Genomic DNA, 8,513 nt, shown 5'->3' on the forward strand with positions numbered 1-8,513 from the left:
AAGGTAAAACCAATCAAACTTTGTCCACTCGGTTCGTAACAGATTCTAGTTTTGGGAACAGAAAACTGTATTGATAAAAATGAAAACATTTGCATAATGTCGGCAAAAATCCATCTTCTCCCACTGCCGGCCACTAGGCTTCCTCATCACCATATTTAGTAGTGAGTAGAAACGCCAACCGGGTGTTTCACACTTACACATCCGGTGAAATATCTGTATAATTGTTCTATCTGTGATTCTGTGTGGAACAGCCAACGTCTGATTTATTGCGGCCATCAACCTGTCGCTATTTACGTTGGAGAGCGAACGTAGTGAATCAAAAAACACCCCTACCACCGTTTCTGGACTGATGTAAAACTACGTCTTGGCCTCAAATTGCATACAACCGTTGAAATGTCGTTGAAATATTTGACATATTATTATACAACCGTTGAAATGTTTGACATATTATTTTACTACACTGATTCCACAATTGAACGTGAGTATGTCACAAATCTCTTTATCTTATTAGGATAATTTTTCATACACAAATCAACATTTATGAAGAAAAATACCCTTTTCTTATTTTTTTAATCTGATTTGGAAAACTATTTAGAGTCATTAAAACGTATACAAAACAAAATGTTTTTTTTAAAGTATTCGCTAAATGTCTGTATTTGAATTGATATAATGTGGATTAGTTTTATTTATTTATTTCATTTCTTTGTGGAATCTCTCTGGCTGTTATGTTTATGTTTTGCATGTTACTGTAAGTAGAAAAATATATAAAATAAAAAACACCGTTTCTAAACCCAGAGGCGCAACATCGCAAAACTTCCGGGTAACGCTTGTGAAACAGACCTGGGCCCAGATTCACAAAACCTTCTTAAGAAGAAATTTCTTCTTAACTGCCATTTTTTCCTTAACTATAGATTTATGAAGAAAGTTCATATTGGAAATGTTGTTAAGCTATTTAGTTTGTTTCTCCTTTAGCAAAAGTTAAGAAGAAATTCGATTCTTGAAAATAACGTTTTTAGATTTCTTCTTAATTCCAAGATCGCTAAACCCTTGTCTCAGGCATTGAGAGAACAAGTGCATGAAAGCAATTGAACATGTTTAATTCACTCACAAAGTTCATCTGAAAGTTTCATTATTGATTATTTTAAACCCAAAAACATGTTTTAGAACAGTAATCTCAGTAGGAAATATGCTAACATGATTGTCGGTTGCCTAGCAACAAACACTCTACAAAGATTCTAACAAGATATTTGAGAAGTTTGTAGGAAAATCATTACATCTTAAGATATTGTGGAGGAATTGCACTTACAAACTATCTTATCAACTTCTTTATTTTTTTTCTTAAGAATATTACGTTTTTGGGTAAGAAGTGTTTTGTGAATCTGGGCCCAGGACCTTTGTTTGGGTTTGAGAAGTCAATGAGAGAAGTGAAAAATTCTTCCCTAGTTGTTATTTTCTTGAAATCTGAAAGGTACAACCTAGATTCGAGCCAATCTCTTAGGTAGTTGAACATGTTATTACTCCAACCTCGGGAAAGTGACAAACTGATACATTTTAATCAAAAACAACTTTATATTTTATTTAACTAGACAAGTCAGTTAAGAACAAATTCTTGTTTACAATGACAGCCAAACTCAGACGACACTGGGCAAATTGTGTACCCCCCTATGGGACTCCCAATCACAGCCGGATGTGATGCAGCCTGGATTCAAACCAAGGACTGCAGTGACACCTCTTGCACTGAGATGCAGTGCCTCCGAACTTCCCAAATATCTTCTTACAAATCTTCCAAAGATGTTTGTTGCTAGGTGTGTTGTTATGTGTTAGGCAACCGTTTTAGCTAGCTATCTATCTAGCAATGGCAATCATGTTAGCATATTTCTTACTGAGATTACTATTCTAAAACATGTTCTTGGGTTTAAAATAGAGGTCGACCGATTAATCGGAATGGCCGATTAATTAGGGCCGATTTCAAGTTTTCATAACAATCGTAAATCGGTAATTTTGGACGCCGATTTTGCCGATATTTTTTTTATATATATATATTTTTACACCTTTATTTAACTAGGCAAGTCAGTTAAGAACACATTCTTATTTTCAATGACGGCCTAGGAATGGTGGGTTAACTGCCATGTTCAGGGGCAGAACGACAGATTTTTACCTTGTCAGCTCAGGGATTCAATCTTGCAACCTTACGGTTAACTAGTCCAATGCTCTAACCACCTGCCTCACGAGGAGCCCGCCTGTTACACGAATGCAGTAAGAAGCCAAGGTAAGTTGCTAGCTAGCATTAAACTTATCTTATAAAAAACATTCAATCAATCATAATCACTAGTTATAACTACACATGGTTGATGATATTACTAGTTTATCTAGCGTGTCCTGCGTTGCATATAATCGATGCAGTGCGCATTCGCGAAAAAGGACTGTCGTTGCTCCAACGTGTACCTAACCATAAACATCAATGCCTTTCTTAAAATCAATACACAGAAGTATATATTTTTAAGCCTGCCTATTTAGCTAAAAGAAATCCAGGTTAGCAGGAAATATTAACCAGGTGAAATTGTGTCACTTCTCTTGCGTTCTTTGCACGCAGAGTCAGGGTATATGCAACAATTTGGGCCGCCTGGCTCATTACGAACTAATTTGCCAGAATTTTACGTAATTATGACATAACATTGAAGGTTGTGCAATGTAACAGGAATATCTAGACTGATGGATGCCACCTGTTAGATAACATACAGAACGGTTCCGTATTTCACTGAAAGAATAAATGTTTTGTTTTCGAGATGATAGTTTCCGGATTCGACCATATTAATGACCTAAGGCTCGTATTTCTGTGTGTTAAATCATAAGTCTATGATTTGATAGAGCAGTTTAACTGAGCGATGGTGGGCACCAGCAGGCTCGTAAGCATTCATTCAAACAGCACTTTCGTGCGTTTTGCCAGCAGCTCTGCTGTTTATGAATTCAAGCCTATCAACTCCCGAGATTAGGCTGGTGTAACCGATGTGAAATGGCTTGCTAGTTCGCGGGGTGCGCGCTAATAGCGTTTCAAACGTCACTCGCTCTGAGATTTGAAGTAGTTGTTCCCCTTGCTCTGCATGGGTAACTCTGCTTCGAGGGTGGCTGTTCCTGGTTCCAGCCCAGGTAGCGGCGAGGAGAGGGATGGAAGCTATACTGTTACACTGGCAATACTAAAGTGCCTATAAGAACATCCAATAGTCAAAGGTATATGAAATACAAATCGTATAGAGAGAAATAGTCCTATAATTCCTATAATAACTACAACCTAAAACTTCTTACCTGGGAATATTGAAGACTCATGTTAAAAGGAACCACCAGCTTTCATATGTTCTCATGTTCTGAGCGAGGAACTTAAACGTTAGCTTTCTTACATGGCACATATTGCACTTTTACTTTCTTCTCCAACACTTTGTTTTTGCATTATTTAAACCAAATTGAACATGTTTCATTATTTATTTGAGGCTAAATTGTTTTTATTGATGTATTATATTAAGTTAAACTAAGTGTTCATTCAGTATTGTAATAATTGTCATTATTACAAATAAGTACAAAAAATTGGCCGATTAATCGGTATTGGCTTTTTTTGGTCCTCCAATAATCGGTATCGGTATCGGCGTTGAAAAATCATAATCGGTCTACCTCTAGTTTAAAATAATCAATACTGAATTTTTCAGATTAAGTTTGTGAGTGAATTAAACATGGTCAATTGCTTTCATGAGCTTTTTTCTCTCACTATCCTGAGTTTAAAACAAGGGTTTAGCTATCTTGGAATTAAGAACATTTCCAATAACTTTATTTTTTATTACATTTCTTCTTATTTTTTTGTTTAAGTATAAACATATGAAATAGCGCAAGAAAATGTCCAAAAACCTTTTTGAGGAATTGCACATTTGTTTAACTTTCTTCTTAAGTCTATAGTTAAGAAAAAGATGGCAGTTATTAACAAGAAATTGCATCTTAAGGTTTTGTGAATCTGGGCCCTGCACCTGCGAAATTCGGCGCGAAACGACCCGATTTCGTGTTTTTACTCATTAGTTTAGCGTTGCCATGACATCGACTACAGGTGTGATGGGGATTTCGATTGGAGAAGCAGTTTCAGCAAAGATATAACTAAGCCAAGATAGTTAATCTGTGTCGTTCACAGTGGGCGCAAATGAAGCATAGTGAGCGGAACACGCAAGAAGGTCGGAAAGCAAAGTACTAGCTGGTGAAATCCTATTGGCGCGTTGTAGCACGTATTTGCATTTTTCCGTTAAGGATCGACTCGTCTGTGAAGTTCGCGTGTGTACAAACTAAATGAATTCCTTCTTAACAACGCGATGTTTTACAATTTAGTGCACTGTGTTCGTAACAGATTCTAGTTTTGGGAACAGAAAAAGGAATTGAGATCAGATGTCTCATGGATTAGAAAATTAGCATAATGTCGGCTGACTTTGATCTAGTTCCACCCTCTCTCACTAACCGCGTACTGGACTTCCTCTCACTACCATATTTGGTGGTGAGAACGTTCTAAACGGATGCTTCCTTCAGCTTTATAGCCATGTGACGAGTCTGGGTTACCTCTTCTCTCTGTGGTCTTCTTACTGTACTGTCTTTGCCTCTACTACTGGGTTGGCTGGCTGTATTGCGTCCAGGAGAATATTGTTGTTTATTCATAATTTCTTTTCATTTTGGTGTAATCCAGGGGTTCACACACCCCTATGATTTTCATAAAATGGGAAACCTAACGATGTTATAGAGGGCTGCGTGCTAGATATAAGGTACATATTACAATAAATAGGAGCTTTTCATTTTTTCATTTTTTCATTTCCTAATATCACAATGTCGGTTGCATTTTCATCGGCGCGCCCAAGGAGCAAAGGGGAGGTGACACAACAAACTATACAAAAGGTAATGCTATTTCTTTTTGCTCCATTACGTCGTCAAATATGACATATTTTGTCGACTTGAGAGCTTGCATAGTCAGTCAGTGTCAATGGTGGGAAAGTAGTGAACATCAGCACAAAGAAGGCAACTGGTACAGTAGAGCGAGCCAAACAGCGAGGGGATGATATGACACTATTAAAACAGATTGACATTACTCAAAGGCTACTTTTTGTTGTTGTTTCCGTTGCCCCCTAAAACTTCAGTGTGTCTTTCTATGTAAGCTTACATAACGGCTACTATGTTATGCGTTAAAACATCAATGTTGTCTAATAATAGAGCATAAACATCCTAGAAAAAATATGCAAGTTTGTCCAGAGTCTGACTGAAATATTGTTTATTCTGGTGCATGCCCTTCATAGGATTTTTTTGTGAACTGTTGCGAGTGATTTTTTTCTTGGATCAATATTGTATCCTTTGAAAACCATACTCCAAATTGTTACCAAAAATAGCAAGCCGTGACAGAGACGTGAGAGTAGACTAGTGAGAATTCTTTGGACAGCCAGTGGTAAAAGGCACGTGCACCGGATGAACGGATAGTCTGACAGTGGCGACAGAGAGTGATTCATGGAAGGTGTGTGGATTACGGGACAGTTTTGAGCCTACGTTCAACATCCTTGGACCGTTGTTAAACCTCGAGGGAAGGAGGCACGCATTGCATTAATTTAGGGTGGCTTTCAAATGTTTTAGGGCATCTGGAAGTATTTTAATCAGACACGGTTAGAGCGCTTAATTTGGATATGCTTACTGTAGTTAATAGAGGACAGCACAGCTTCTTCTTTCTAGTTCACTCAGTTTTTTTGTCACTGATGACGGAATGTTATGATTGGCTGAAGATAATGGAAGACTTGAGTTGCAGGGAAAAAAAGAAACAATGGCTCCGTTCCACTGAAACAGTCCATTCTGCGACGCTAATGATGCTCCAAGGAAAACATCCGACCAGATAATTGTGTTGAGCTAGAAAAACAGGTGGTGGGGGGGGGGGGGGGGGGGGGGGGGCGAGTATTCAGGACAATTTATTATAGTGTAGTAACATTATAGTAAGCTACTCTCCTAACGTTTTTTTTTGGTAACACTTTACTTGACACCCAGTGTCATGACACGGTCCTGACCATGTCATAATATGTCATAATACCTGACATAACTTGTCATAACCTGTCATAATATGGTCATGACCCATATATATACACATGTTGTGACATACACTATATATACAAAAGTATGTGGACACCCAGTGGATTCAGGTATTTCAGCCACACCTGTTGCTGACAGGTGTATAAAATCGAGCACACCGCCATGCAATCTCCATAGACAAACAATGGCAGTAGAATGGCCTTACTGAAGAGCTCAGGGACTTTCAACCTGGCACCGTCATATGATGCCACCTTCCCAACATGTCAGTTCGCCAATTTCTGCCCTGCTAGAGCTGCTCCAGCCAACTGTAAGTGCAGTTATTGTGAAGTGGAAACATCTAGGAGCATCAACGGCTCAGCCGCGAAGTGGTAGGCCACACAAGCTCACAGAATGGGTCTGCCGAGTGCAGAAGTGCATAGAATGTAGAAATTGTTTGTCCTCGGTTGCAACACTCACTACTGAGTTCCAAACTGCCTCTGGAAGCAATATCAGCAAAATAACTGTTCGTCGGGAGCTTCATGAAATGGGTTTCCATGGCCGAGCAGCCGCACACAAACCTAAGATCACCATGCGCAATGCAAAATGTCTGCCGGAGTGGTGTAAAGCTCGCCACCATTGGACTCTGGAGCATCTGGAGTGATGAATCACTCTTCACCATCTTTTATTTATTATTTATTTATTTCACCTTTATTTAACCAGGTAGGCTAGTTGAGAACAAGTTCTCATTTGCAACTGCGACCTGGCCAAGATAAAGCATAGCAGTGTGAACAGACAACAACACAGAGTTACACATGGAGTAAACAATAAACAAGTCAATAACATGGTAGAAAAAAGAGAATCTATATACAATGTGTGCAAAAGGTATCTGGCAGTCCGGCGAACAAATCTGTGGCAACAGTTTGGGGAAGGCCCTTTCCTGTTTCAGCATGACAATGCCCCCATGCCCAAAGTGAGGTCCATACAGAAATGGTTTGTCGAAATCAATGTGGAAGAACTTGACTGGCCTGCACAGAGCCCTGACCTCAACCCCATCGAACACCTTTGGGATGAATTGGAACGCAGACTGCGAGCCAGGCCTAATTGCCCAACATCGGTGTCCGACCTCACTAATGGTCTGTCCGACCTCACTAATGCTCTTGTGGCTGAATGGAAGCGAGCAATGTTCCAACATCTAGTGGAATCTAGTGGAAAGCCTTCCCAGAAGAGTGGAGGCTGTTATAGCTGCAAAGGGGGGACCAACTCCATATTAATCCCCATGATTTTGGAATGAAATGTTTGACAAGCAGGTGTCCACATACTTTTGGTCATGTAGTGTATATTGCGTTATCTTATGGCTGGTTCTGACATTTGCATAAGAGTGTAGGTGTCATTTATTCAAATAATTGTATTCCCTGCCAAGAAGTTTTCTTTGGTTTGAAAGTTTGTTTCTCAAGTCCTTTGTGGTTGTAATGAATTCTTTATAGTCATGTTTTTTTCATCATATTTTAATTAACTTGTAGAAAATACACTTTATGACACTGTCAAGAAGAATTATAACCATCCTGTGTCACTTTACTTGGACTAATAAAATACACTTTATGACCATCATCATAATCATATAAGCCAGATAGGCCTATCACGTACATGCCCTTATATCAGTCATCAGTCAAGAAGAGAGTGCCTTGTCCTTCTCCTGACATCTGCTCCTGCATTCATTCCAGTCATCAGCAACAGAGCATTGGGGTAGGTGCATGTCTGACAACAATGTGTGAGCAATTACAATGATAATTAACAAAATGTTATACAACATAAACAGACTGTTGAAAAGTAGGCTATGGTGTAATGGAATGTTTTGCCTTGTGTGATAGGTTTTGTGGGTTTTTACACTATTATGTAGGTGTCATAACCAGCCATAAATAACGCAATATATGTCTAAATATAAATATATATATATACATATACAATCGTGGCCAAAAGTTTTGAGAATGACACAAATATTAATTTCCACGAAGTTTGCTGCTTCAGTGTCTTTAGATATTTTTGTCAGATATTACTATGGAATACTGAAGTATAGTTACAAGCATTTGATAAGTGTCAAAGGCTTTTATTGACAATTACATGAAGTTGATGCAAAGAGTCAATATTTGCAGTGTTGACCCTTCTTTTTCAAGACCTTTGCAATCTGCCCTGGCATGCTGTCAATTAACTTCTGGGCCACATCCTGACTGATGGCAGCCTATTCTTGCATAATCAATGCTTGGAGTTTGTCAGAATTTGTGGGGTTTTGTTTGTCCACCCGCCTCTTGAGGATTGACCACAAGTTCTCAATGGGATTAAGGTCTGGGGTGTTGACCCAAAATAATGATGTTTTGTTCCCCGTGCCACTTAGTTATCACTTTTGCCTTATGGCAAGGTGCTCCATCATGCTGGAAAAGGCATTGTTCTTCACCAAA

Source organism: Salvelinus namaycush, chromosome 16, assembly GCF_016432855.1.
Source record: "Salvelinus namaycush isolate Seneca chromosome 16, SaNama_1.0, whole genome shotgun sequence".
Classification (NCBI taxonomy): domain Eukaryota; kingdom Metazoa; phylum Chordata; class Actinopteri; order Salmoniformes; family Salmonidae; genus Salvelinus; species Salvelinus namaycush.